At 31.2% G+C, this 14,238-nt stretch overlaps 2 long non-coding RNA genes across 3 annotated transcripts; both read right to left on the bottom strand.

The window, feature by feature from the left end:
• Positions 1-2,811: 2,811 nt before the first annotated feature.
• Positions 2,812-6,232, bottom strand: LOC135151337 (uncharacterized). Its single transcript, XR_010290138.1, has 2 exons — positions 6,040-6,232; positions 2,812-4,273 (listed from the first exon to the last, which is right to left on the bottom strand). It is a non-coding gene; the product is annotated as an uncharacterized LOC135151337 (long non-coding RNA).
• Positions 6,233-11,706: 5,474 nt separating this feature from the next.
• LOC108213086 (uncharacterized) lies at positions 11,707-14,040 on the bottom strand. Of its 2 annotated transcripts, none has more exons than XR_010290656.1 (6): positions 13,899-14,040; positions 13,035-13,801; positions 12,696-12,822; positions 12,515-12,594; positions 12,064-12,311; positions 11,707-11,969 (listed from the first exon to the last, which is right to left on the bottom strand). It is a non-coding gene; the product is annotated as an uncharacterized LOC108213086 (long non-coding RNA). The 2 variants fall into 2 exon arrangements; XR_001805165.2 differs by having other exon boundaries at positions 12,696-12,809.
• Between the last annotated feature and the right edge of the window lie 198 nt (positions 14,041-14,238).

Genomic DNA, 14,238 nt, shown 5'->3' with positions numbered 1-14,238 from the left:
ACTGGTTTTCAAGATAATCATCAAAACGGGGCTTTTTAATCAGTCATTAGTATGCGGGTCCCACTGCAATTATTACAAGATAAGGATGAATCAAAATATCTAGTTTCACGTTTATCGAGACAACCAGATAATTATCAACAATTAAAATACCCGAAAAACTCCGCCGGACCGACTACGGGGAAAACCGTACTCCGGATCGAAAAAGTCAAAACACGAAAAATGTCCGGAATATTCAAATTAGGCTAAAGGTGAGTTTTGTTGAAACTTTCGGGAAGAAAAATCGCTAAACCGTTACGAGTGGACGATTTTACGGAAATCAACCGATCAATAATTAAATATAAATATACGCAATTAAATCCGTAAATCAATTATAAAATCATCTAAAATTCCATAAATCGATATGAAAATATCCAAATAAACTATATTCTCTCCTGAGCATATAGAAATTGAAATCTCGCGAATACGAGCACATACGAGCATTCAGCTCAGTAAACTAGATAACACAAAATTCACAAAAATATATAATAATCACATAATAATCATAAATCACCATAATTAATTAAACGAGCAATACCACAAGTAACACTTAGTCACATACCACATATATTCACATAATAATCATCTAGAATTTTCGAAACAATATATGAAAATCAGTTTTAAAAATATAATCATTTATCAATAACACAATAACCCGGGGTTTAAATATAAAACCTTGAAAACTCATTAAACTGGAATAAAATATTAAATCTTATTCCTTTCTTTTTAATAAAATCATTTATAATATTAATAAAAATATTTTTAAAAATCCGGGTTATTACAATCTACCCTCCTTATAGGGATTCCGTCCTCGGAATCAAAGAAAGAAGGAGGACGAAAATCTGTAAAATCCATATTAATCCAAATAACAGAAATAATTACATTCACACTTTTCACATAATCATATCACTATTCCATTAAAGCCAACAATAATATCAACATATTAGATCTATAATAATCATAAACTAATTTTAAAACATGGGATATTACATTCTACCCCCCTTATAAGGATTCCGTCCTCGGAATCCTCCGAAGAAACTAAAACGTATCATCATACATCTTTGATCGATCTTGGCATACCTTTGACTTTAATGAAAAAGGAAAATCAAACTTTTATAATTGCAAAATTCATTCCCCAAGAATCGATCTTTGGGAATTTTCGAATAGAACAAGGTGTTTTCAAACTAGGTTACATTGGAAGACAAGAGTGACTGGGAGATCAATACGATCAAATGAACTTAATGTTGCGTGTCCACATTAGACACTACTAAAGATTTTTAACCTTCTTGTAATCACAACACACACAAGTGATGGCGTCCCATCCAACTCCTATCACACAGACAGGTATACCTTGTGTCCCCTATACATAGGGTTGTTCATCCCAATCAGATAGAAAGAATCCAAGAAATCTCAAGGAGCATCAAGGAATGTTAAGGATTATCGAGGTATATATTAAGGAATATCGAAAAGATATCAAGGAATATCAAAGAGTGTCAAAGAATATCAACAAATATTAAGGGATATCAAAGAATATGAAAGAATATCAAGGGATTCCACTGTCTCTTCATAAACACGCCTTTGTCATACACCGATTCAATACTAACTCACACCAATAATCAATATCATTATCATCTTAGAATTTGAGAAATTGAAAATCTCATTTATCCAAATGATATCATAATAACTCACTGATGAAGAACATAATCAAAAGAATCTTTAGTTGAAGAGAGGTATTGCCAAGGTCTTCTCAAATTCTCACTCTGCTTTACGAAATCGTTATTCGATTTATGTCATCCTTTCAACGTTCTCGATAGTCGATTGACGTTCGTTCGTAGCAACCTCGTAAAATTCATAGTAGACGTTATCGTTCGTAATAAGTCCTGACCTCCACTTCATCCCCATTATCTGTGAAGTCACTAGCAAAACACGTAGCATATCATCGATTGTATGGATTGCCAACCTGTGGGTTATGGGCCCACCTTGATATCGTTTGAAGTCCCGATTAGCTTGAAGCGTCGTCGTCGAGGACTAACGTTCTAACTCACTCACAGATATCACTTCTAATAACTACACTCGACTTCACATACTCTCTATCAGGCACTTCTCATCTATCAACCTCTATCTACCAATCTTCCCTTCTAATTCAGTACAACTCATATCTTACACTAACTTTTCATATCTTCACTCAAAACAATATACATCTTCCAAATATCTGACATGGTCAACATACTATGAACCATGCATTTATATCATCCTTAAATCAATACAATAATCCAATTTCAAATATGCAGTATAGTCAGAATACTCTGAACTCTGCATTTTCACCATTCTCAATTCAATCATTCACTATCAAACTTTTTTTTTTTTTTTATCTAGGTCTAATCTTGACCTTTCTCACAATTTACCATCTCAAATACTCAACATAGTAGAAATCCTATGTCTAACTTAGGAATCAAAATCTCTCTAAACTTATACACTCAACTTGATCGTCTAACCAGATTCTATACCTCTATCATATCTCTAGACTATTTCTAAATAATCTCACCATACCTCTATGTGAGGTTACACCACATTCTTTTCTAGAAAACTTATAACTATGATCTATATTCTAATTTCAAATACTTATAACCTGTTGCTCTGATACCAACTGTGACAGTCCAGGAATCCGGGGGCCTGGATTCTGACGTCACCACACGAAACCTTTTTAAAACACTTTGAAAACCTGTATTTTTTTTTAATTTTTTTTTTTTTAAAGATATTGAAAATCCAAAAGAATTTAAAACTTGAAAACATTTAATAAAAGATTTGAATGAGAACATTTTCACCCCCTAAAACAACAGGATCGCATCCAGGTTACAGTATTGAAATTAGAATCCACCACTAATATTACACAACATTTCTTACCAAATCAGATCATCTTCGATAAGAAGAATCACTGTCAACTATTCCAGCTATGACTTACACTTGAATCCCTATAGCACAGCTCTAGCTTGCACCAACCACATCAACTTTCCTGAACACTCCTCGACCACTGGATCCTCAACTCTGTCTCCTCGCCTAGCATTTGCCTTATTCACAATCTCAATCAATCATCTCATCTTTTAGCCTTTCTGAAATGGTTAGAAAGGAATAGCAAGGGTGAGCAACAATGCTCAGCAAGTAATAATAAACAATGAAAGTTCTGAAGTGATATAACAGAAATTCTTGAGTTCAAGATATAAAAAGATTCAACTTGAGTTCACAAATTCAGGTATTGTATAAAAGAATCACAATACCTTGCAGCAATAGAAACCTGAGGAATTCAATCCTTCACAAGAGAATTATTGAATTGGACTATCACATTTTAATTAAAAAAAACCAAGGTTAGGCAGCTGATCAGTTCCGCACTAACCCCGAGCAGGCCCCGCCATGCTCTATCACTGGATCCAAGGCACTCATTGGCCTAACATGACCACGAATCTGGTCCACAGGTTTATATAAAAACAATAATCCAATTCTCTAATTCAATTCAAGAAGTCAATGTAAATCAACACAACATCATCATAAATATCTTCAACAACGGAATAATTTCAAATCAAACTTTGATAATAATCTATTCATAAATCATGATCCATCATTTCATAAATCACAGTTCAGGAAATCCTCAACTATTCAGTATCCTCCATTATCGGCTAAGCAACTGAATTTAGCCTGCTAAACCAGCATGACAATGGCGGGTTGAATAATCAAGAAGATCCCAATTCATTCAAAGCACTAACTATCACTGAGCAACACATGCTTCAATGACAATCTGAACTTCGAATTAATTTGTAAAACGGAAATTCTTTAGAAACTTGAAGATTAGAAAGAATGGGTCAGAATACTCGCATTTCGGAACATTGAAAAGAAAAGTATGAATACTTGAAACATAGACCAAAGGAATGGATCAGAATATTTGCAATATATCCACGAGAAAGGTTTAGGATACTTGCAGCACATATAGAAAAGAATGGATCAGAATATGCAATATATCCAAAAGCAGGGTGTAGGATACTTGCCTTAAATCTGACTCCAGTCTCACATCTCAATCTCATCTTTCCACTTTCACAATCTATGCATCTCATAGTCTCTAGACCATCTCTGGCTATACTCTATCTACCGTACATCTTCGCTTCGCTTACTCGATTCATCCCTTATTCGCTTTGCAATACCATTTCGACTTCCTGACGTCTTCGAGCGTACACGTCTCGTCCAAATCCTTTACGAGAATAAAATAATACTATAGTCACTAAACAATATATCGCATATACATATCACGTATACCGATACCCACTTATATACCCCTTTAAACTTATCAGATACCACGTAACACATAAGCATGCTTTGACTCTAACATATAATCAATCATATTCCACATAACATATCACATCAATTATCATATCAATCCTTATCGAAAATCCGACATCGTTTCGTCTATGTATAAGACTATCCACCTGTTATCCTATCTCAATCAACAACCAATCAACCAATTACAATTCCTATAATCCATATGTCCTTATCCAATACTAATCAAATCATAACACTATGTCATATAAATCATTTATCACATATCACTTAACACGTAATCATCAATTTATAGCAATTAGATCACATATGCTCACATTCTACATTTTAAACAACACATAGTCACATTCTCGACTCAATCCTATTATTATGTCACATTAAAATAGGCTTTATAAGTTTTCATCTCTCTTTCGTTTCACTCGATTCCGCCTTACGGATCAAAAGATATGTTCAAAACCGTTTTCTAACTCCCTTTCGGTATAATAATGCATCAGACAGAGAGCTGACAATGCATTTCTCATAAGGTTTCCCATCCCAATTGATGTCAAATCAAATATCGAACTGAAAATGATTTTTCGGAAATTTTCTAGAATTTTTTTTAAACATTTTTCGGAATTAAAATCGATAAAAGAATCACTTTTCGGATAAATAATCAAGTCCCAAATACTTGAAATTGGACTTGAAATCATTCATAAACAATTATCGAGCCTTGAAAATAATTTGGAAAAATATTTTAAAGCTCGAAACTATTTTTCGGAATTTTTAAATCAAAAAGGATTAATTAAATCCAATTAATTAATCAATTAAAATCAATTAATAATTAATTAAAATAATTAATCAATTAATATTTAAATTAATTGACCAATTAAAATAATTAATTACTAATTAAAATTAATTAATAAACTAATTTAGATTTATTTTTGAATAAAGAAATAATTAAAAACTATTTTTGAAATTCAAAATAATTAAATAAAACAATTTTAGAAAATTAAATCAAAAGGTTTATTTTGTAAGTTTTTAAAACTTTCTGGCAAGGGTGTAAAGTGTAACTTATAAAAATGTCAGGGGTCAATTTGCCAGAAATGAAACTAGAGTACAAAATCTTCACCACCTCCAAAAGTTTGGGGGCTAAACGGCATTTTCGCCGTCGCCGCCCTTAGACTCGCCGCCGGCGAGTCGCCGGTGTTGCCACCACGCCCAGAACTCAGCAAACAACTCCAGATTTATTAAATAGCATCCCAGGAACTCGTATATGGTCTCGGATTTCAAAACAAATCATTAATCAAGCCAGAAAATTAGATCAAAACTAAGAACACCGCCGGAGTTTCAAACTCCGGCGAGGCCTCATCTCGACTCCAACAGTTGATTCGATTATATGAACACACTCAGCATTCAACGATCTACACATCTGTGTTTTCCAATCTTACCCAGCCTTCCTATAACTCAAACTCCGGCGAAAATTCAAGGAAAGCTCAAGAACACCCCAAGAACACAGTTCAGTAATCAAACCCACTTTTCTAGATGTTATGGAACTCAAAAATCAACATATAATATACCAAAACGACGAGAAAAACACGCTCTACAACATGGCATCATCAAATCAATCAAACAAGATCAGTTACGAAAATTCATCAATTAAAATCAAATAATTCGAATTTTATAAAAATAATCTAAAATCACCTGTTGAATCTGCACACAAACGGATGATTAAACTAGATTCTACGCGTCGATAGCTTCGTTTTGACTATTCATACGCCTCCATCGGATTCCAATAACACCTTCAAATCTTCGTTTGATTATGAAGAACACGAAGAACACCGCTCGGTTTCTCTCGGTATTCGTGCAGAGAAACTGGTGAAATGATTTCTACGGTGAAAATAAGCTTTAGAAAGGTCTATTTATATTTACAAATAATTGGTACCCCTTTGGATCGTATATGACATGAAAATACGTATTTAATAGCTTTATATTAATAAAACGGGGTCCAATCGGTACTGGTTTTCAAGATAATCATCAAAACGGGGCTTTTTAATCAGTCATTAGTATGCGGGTCCCACTGCAATTATTACAAGATAAGGATGAATCAAAATATCTAGTTTCACGTTTATCGAGACAACCAGATAATTATCAACAATTAAAATACCCGAAAAACTCCGCCGGACCGACTACGGGGAAAACCGTACTCCGGATCGAAAAAGTCAAAACACGAAAAATGTCCGGAATATTCAAATTAGGCTAAAGGTGAGTTTTGTTGAAACTTTCGGGAAGAAAAATCGCTAAACCGTTACGAGTGGACGATTTTACGGAAATCAACCGATCAATAATTAAATATAAAAATACGCAATTAAATCCGTAAATCAATTATAAAATCATCTAAAATTCCATAAATCGATATGAAAATATCCAAATAAACTATATTCTCTCCTGAGCATATAGAAATTGAAATCTCGCGAATACGAGCACATACGAGCATTCAGCTCAGTAAACTAGATAACACAAAATTCACAAAAATATATAATAATCACATAATAATCATAAATCACCATAATTAATTAAACGAGCAATACCACAAGTAACACTTAGTCACATACCACATATATTCACATAATAATCATCTAGAATTTTCGAAACAATATATGAAAATCAGTTTTAAAAATATAATCATTTATCAATAACACAATAACCCGGGGTTTAAATATAAAACCTTGAAAACTCATTAAACTGGAATAAAATATTAAATCTTATTCCTTTCTTTTTAATAAAATCATTTATAATATTAATAAAAATATTTTTAAAAATCCGGGTTATTACAAAAAATACAAAATTTTAAGTCATTGAAGTTACTTTAACCGTGTTAATATGGGTTAAAATTATTTTCTATTTTGAATTATAAAATATTTAACATGTATTATGAGTCATAAGTCGATTTAAAATTAAATATTAGAAATTGATAAATTTATTTAATGTATAATTTTTTTAATAATTATAATTTTTTTAGTAAATATTAACATTAAATAAATAATTTATGAAATATATTATTATTTATTTATTTTAATTCACAAATCAATTATAATATAAAAATATTTAAATAAATATTTTAAATTCACAATTTATCATATTAAATTATTATAGATTATAGATCACCCTTCTAAATCTACTCAGGGCTCCCCTCCCTCTATTACTTTTTTCACTCACCAATTAAAGCTCAAGTACAGTTCTTGTTTGCAGAGTTCCAAATTTCCGGCCCATGTGTTTAAAATTGTCTGAATAGATATTATAAATACTAGGACTTTTGCCCGGCTACCGCCGGTATATTCTTACTCAGGAGTACTGTGAAAAAGTTGAATGGAAATTTTTCAAACAAAAGGCCCACACAAAAGCCTTTCCTAAAGTGCTACCATAAGTCCCTAATAATTTCTGTTTAATACTGCATATGTATATACGAAACACAGTGAGCATTCTTATTTAACCAATTGAGCCGAAGCATAACAATTGGGCTAACACTAAGAGGGAATTGCAAAATTATCTTTTCACTTAATTGGCGTTATAACTTTGTGAAACACATCTTAGGATGACCCGACCACATACTTAATAATTTATTTCAAATTAATTTTTGGATTGAATTGAAATATATTTATTTATTCGTATTAAAAACTTAGAACTTAAACAATGATATTTTTTAAGTTATCTTCTATTCAACTCTTCACTTTTGGCTCACATATTTAATTGAGATCATCAAATAATTAACATAATCAATTCTGATGGTTTTTTGCCGAGATTAAAATATTTACAGCCATTTAATTTTTATTGGTAATATACAATCAAATTTTAGTTCACATAACTGAAATAAAAACAAATAATTAACAACCGCTATTGCCAATTAACCGTCCAGGAAGTTTTATTTTGAATTGTTTAGTTACTAATCAAAAATACCTCCTTAAATGAAAGAACCCTCACTTTTCAATATCCCAATATACAAAATTTCTGTTGGGTTTCTTACTTCACTTTTCTTTATCATTCCTTCATCTTTTGATTTTGGTTCAGCTTTGATTAACGCAAATGGAGTGGCCAACATACGTACGTGATTTATTCAAGTTTCTAATCTATGATGACTGCTCTTCAAACGAACTTGTGAGTTTCTCTGCAATCTTCATAGGCTGCTCTTATGCATTTGTCTGTTCCTATTTGACGATTCTTTTCTTTTTCAGTCTATCCCGCAAAAGTTCTGTGACATGCAGCGAAATAATCTAAGTGGCAATTGGATTCTTTCCATGAGGAATGAGTATAAGATTGAAGTTGTTTATGATCGTGAAAATTCGAAATTGTTGGGGGTGGGGGATTTGTTTTCTGATTTTGGTCTCAATACGGTGAACTGTTGCTATTTGAATTTGTTGATTTTCGCATTTTTAAAAATGTGTGTTGTGATAATAACAAATATGTTGATTTGTTAAACAAAAAGTTTACACGAAAGTTTTTCAATACGTGCTGTTATAAAATTATATAACTTCTTGAGATATTAACATTTTGAGGTGATATTATTAACAAATTATTAATTATTGTAGTGTAAAATTGATTATTCTTGCATAATTATTATATCAAGGTCACTTGGCATGGCCGCTCGGCCATGCCTCGATTTTTAAATATATATTTTCTAAATATTATCATAATTTTAACATATTAAATTATAATAAAAGATAAATTAATTTTTAATTTTATTAAATTTAAAATTATATTTTTTAAGCAAATATCATCATTTCAAATTTAATAGAAAATATGTCAAATTATGAGCCTGTTTGGTTGAGAGAAGCAGAAACTGCTTCTCGCTTCTGCTTCTCTTGACCCGTTTGTGTAAGAAAGTAGAAGCTGAGAATGCTAGCTTCTCCCTCACAGCTTCTGCTTCTTTCCTAAACACTTATTAACTTATTTACTTATCAATTCTACTCCACTTCTTTATTATAAGTAAGAAGTCAATTCTTTTAAGCTAACCTAAACGGCCCCTATATCTTAGTTTTATGAAGATTATAGTTTTTACAGATTTACACAAATTTTAATGTAATTACCATATAGTTTGAAATTAATTAATCAATATATGTTATTCACAATAATATAATTTTATAAATGATATTTTTAATTATATTTTCTTAGCAATTTAACATTTGTGAAATAATTTGGAAAGACTTAAAAATTTCTAATAAGCAAGTCAACGTATTAAATACTTAAAAATTTATAATGATGGTTAATGATATTAATAGATTAATTTTATTAATTTTTCTTGTCACGAATGTAAAAGAGATTTGATACATCAAGTAGAAGTGTTATGTATTAAATTTTTTAAAGACTAACAAATCGAGGAATCACTTACAAAAATTTATCTTCCTAAATTAGAAATCTAATTTTGAACATTTAGATGGTAGCAATAAAAGATTAAAGTAAATATCATATTTTCTCTTAAAAAATATTATATAATACCAACTTTATAACTTCAAATAAGCAATTTAACGTATTAATTAATTTAAATTATAATAACATCACTCTTCAGTCATTGATGATTAAAATGCATTTTTGTGACTTTGAAAAATCTACACTGATACTATTAATTAACTTCAAAGTTTTAAATAGCTACACTCCAAGCACTTGATGAGTTGACCACACACCTTCTTAATACGTTCGCTTTTTAAGCTCTTATAAAATATATAGTTTTACAATTTATTTTTAAAATTTTCTTTTTTATATAAAAATAATGTCATATTTTTAAGAAAAAAAAATTTAAAAAATAATTTATAGAATTATACTATATTGAAGCATTAAAATCTGTTTCACGTCCTTACAGAGGAAGTATTATTCTAGGTGGCAGTACATAATTATGTTGTGTAATGAGTTTGGAGTAGAAATGTAACCAAGTCACCTATCAAACATTTATTATAAAATCATCATTGTTACTCTATGTGTTTGACAGTTTCTCTTGATGAGTAAGAGAAGAAGAGTAAGACAGAGCAGAGCAACCCCTCCAAATTTGATTCCTTCTATCATATTATACTTATTTTATCTTATTTTTTTATTTTTCAATCATAATCATTTTAAATTTTCTTCCTTTACTATTCAATTCACATTTTTGATTTATTTCAAAATTTTAATAAATTTATATTCTTATATATATAATTTATTTTTTAAATAAATTTGATTCAGAAATAAAATACACAATATAATGAATAAAAACATAAGCTTAATAAAAATAAAAAGAATTAAAAAAGTTTAAACCAAATTCACACATAATTGCCAAAATATTTTAAACAAAAAATATAATTCCGAGGTGATCCATTTTGTTGAGACTAATGCTACAACAATATTCATAGTTTTCATATCATACATGCTGAACACTGATCATAGATCCAGACAGACATCAAATTATATATAGCCTAATGTATATGAAACTATATTGCTAAACAGAAAAGATACTTCGCCGGATGATAGCAAAATTTGTACAAATATATTAAGTCTGATTTCTTGTCAGGCTTCGCATTAGTAGAAAAAAGCTTGGACATGAGTAGAGTACCAACGAATTCTCTCCATTATGTAAGGGAGATAATTTGGTCGCATGGTCCTATGGTCCAAAAGCTTATGAGCCGTTGGATGGTATATTGAACAAATAAGCACCGTTAGATTAGAACAAAATTAAATTCTGTTCTGTAAGGAAACTGACATCTACTTGCATGTTTATAATTCCTTTTCTAAATCCAAAACAAATTCTATTTTTCATGTGTTTTTGATTTTTTTTATCTAAAATAAATATTTCCTACAAATTTTAATTGTAAAATCGTATAAATCGCACCGTCACAAAATTATTTTTATCCATCGGATCGTATATTGAACAAATAAGCACCGTTAGATTAGAACAAAATTAACTTCTGTTCCATAAGATAACTGATATCTACTTGCATGTTTATAATTCCTTTTCTCAATCCAAAACAAATTCTGTATTTCACGTGTTTATGATTTTTTTAATCCAAAATAAATATTTTCTACCAGTTTTATTTGTAGAATCATGTAAATTGCACCATCACGAAATTATTTTTATCTAATATCTTTTAAAATTAATGAGCCCGATTTATGCGAGGAACGAATACAAAAAAATTTTCTTAATCCAAAACAAATTCTACCATCTTATTGCATGTTTATGATTCATCTTCTTAATTCAAAACAAATTGTGTTTATCAATTTTAATCTCGAACCATAAAAATTTTTTAGAAAAATATTTAAATCACATTATAATAATTCTAAACTAAAATACATTTATAAATATAATCTAATAGGAGTTGGCGTCACATATTCTACTTAAATAATTTAAAATTTGATAGAAAAAAAATTTAATACTTTGGCATGATACAAATTTATAAATTACATTTTTTCACACCATTTAATATATATTTAAAAAGTTTATAAATAATTAAAAAGCTCATGTGCCTTGCACGGGTGGTTGCAGTAGTATACACAGAGCAATTTCAAGTAACTTACAAACATACTAACAGCCACACAAAGACTCCTGTATCACCTCTTCCAGCAACTGCTCCTTCTCTTCCTGTTCCTCAGTGGTCAAAGGGTCTCCCATATATCTATATAATCAACAGAAATTCAAGGCATTACCAAATAAGAAAAGAAAAGAAAAGAAAAAGTGGCTACATAACAGAAACAGAAAAAAAGCCAAACCTTCAGGCTCATCCGCTTCAACTGAATCTTTTGATTGATTCTTCTGATTAACTTGCTACGGCGAGCAAAACAAAATTACCATCCAAACTTTTGTCTCCACACAAAATAGGACATAATGTATAAAGCAATTATCTGTGTAGTTAACTATATGGAAAATTTGTAAAACCAGCTTATACCAACAATAAGAAAGCGAACTTCTTTTTCATACAGCTCAGTAAGCCTCTGTATTAAAGAAGTGAAATTCATGCCTGTATAACAAAAGTGAAACAGATAGGATATATGAGACATTGGACTTTGATGAAATACGTACAAAAAAGAATTAGATGTAATACAAAATACCCAATGCAGCAACTATAGCCCAAAACAAAAGAAAACTACATAAATTTACAACCTAGAGATCCTTCTGTAATAAAACCTTAAAATACTGCTTCTGCATTTGGGACATACCAACCTTGAGTATTGTCTCCTTCTTGGAGGCAAGCCCTTCTCAACATCTGACTTCAACCTTCTCAGAAGGGATGGACGGAGGACCTAACATAAGCAAAAACATAATTACAATAGCATAATATTGCAACGGCGGACAACAAACTTAAAGACAGTGAGTAGTGTATCTTGTGAAGCTGTTGAACAACCTCTTCCTAGTCATTTTCCCCAGAGATTGCAAACCATTCATCAAAAGTTTCTGTTGAAATAAAAATCTCCCGAAGTAGAAAGTTCATGAGGGACCAGAGTTCATGAAGATTGTTCTGCACATCACAACTGACATTGGTCGAAAATTAATTTACATACCGGATATCATATCTTGTGCTACGCACACTCGCAAGCTAAGCAAAAAACGTTATAGACGGATGAAAAAGAAAACACGCAAATGAATACATAAAAACTTTAACAGGGAACACAAGAATCAGTCACCAGATTGCAGAGAGGAATCCAAACTATATTAAAGAGGTTTTTAGATGTTTGATCTTTACCTGACCTATTGAAAAAACCACTCGTTTGTCATTAAGAAGTAATGGCGGATGAAGCTTCAGGCTACGCAGCAGAGAGAGTTACCAAAAGCAAGTTTCTCATTCACCTCATCAGCAGGAAAACGACCTTTCCTTTTAAAACTACTCTTCTTAGGAGTACCTAAAGGCAAAATAGTATTGTATGAAAAAACATTATCAATGTAAAGGAGTAGTGGGAGTTATAACGAAACACCGCATCTTGTACAGCAGAAATATCGTCTGAGATTACATGATCAAGACTTATTTCTTCAACAATCACAGCTTCACTCACAAATCTTCTAGACATGGAGGTTGGGAAACCTCTGTCTGAACAATCATGCCGTCCTTTTTGAACTTATATGCAACTCATTAGACAGGAATTAGACATAACTGGAAAAAGGAGTTAATATAATTGACACAGTGACATTTATCTTACCTGATTTAGTTGTAGAACGACATGAAAAATGATTATTTTCATCGGAGAAAACACGACCGGAATCTAAACAGAACTTTCTAGAAGGACCAGGAGATTTCTAAAGATGTAATAAAAGACATATGACATATAAGTAAGAGAAATCATAAGCTGTCATACATTCACAATGCTCACAGTATTTGCTATACCTGCCGAGATAGAGAGAGAGACTGATTGGAAACATCGTACAGAGGAGTTCTACCATGCTTGCCGCCGGAACAGTGACCACAAGCAGCTGCAAGCCAGGTGTGGTCAACTTGAAACGAAGGTAAAACGCTGCCTATATGATATAGAAGTATGAACATCGTGGCAAGCAAAAAATAAAACATCCAAATGAACACACAAAAAATTTAACAGGCAGCTATTAGAGCACTCACCAGATTGCAAAGATGAATCAAAACTAAAATCAGCAGACATCCAACCATGATCCAACCCATCAGAATCAGAACCAGACATATTGTTAGGCTGCGCAAACAGAGTTCATTTGATGAAATCACTGTACAAACAGAAAAATTTAAGAAATTTTATATGCTGATTCTTTACCTGACCCATTGAAAAATCCATTTGTTTGTTAATAAGATACTCCCTCTGTCCCAGCAGATTCTTTACAGTTTCCTCTTTGGGATGTCCCATCCAATTCTTTACATTTCAAAACTTACCAAAAATAGTAAATGGGTCCTACCACTTCCCAACTTTTCCTCCCTTTTCACACTACTT

This window comes from Daucus carota, chromosome 3 (assembly GCF_001625215.2).
Source record: "Daucus carota subsp. sativus chromosome 3, DH1 v3.0, whole genome shotgun sequence".
NCBI classification, from domain to species: Eukaryota; Viridiplantae; Streptophyta; class Magnoliopsida; order Apiales; family Apiaceae; genus Daucus; species Daucus carota.
The sequence above is the reverse complement of the archived record's forward strand: the minus strand, read 5'-3'. Positions and strand labels throughout refer to the sequence as shown.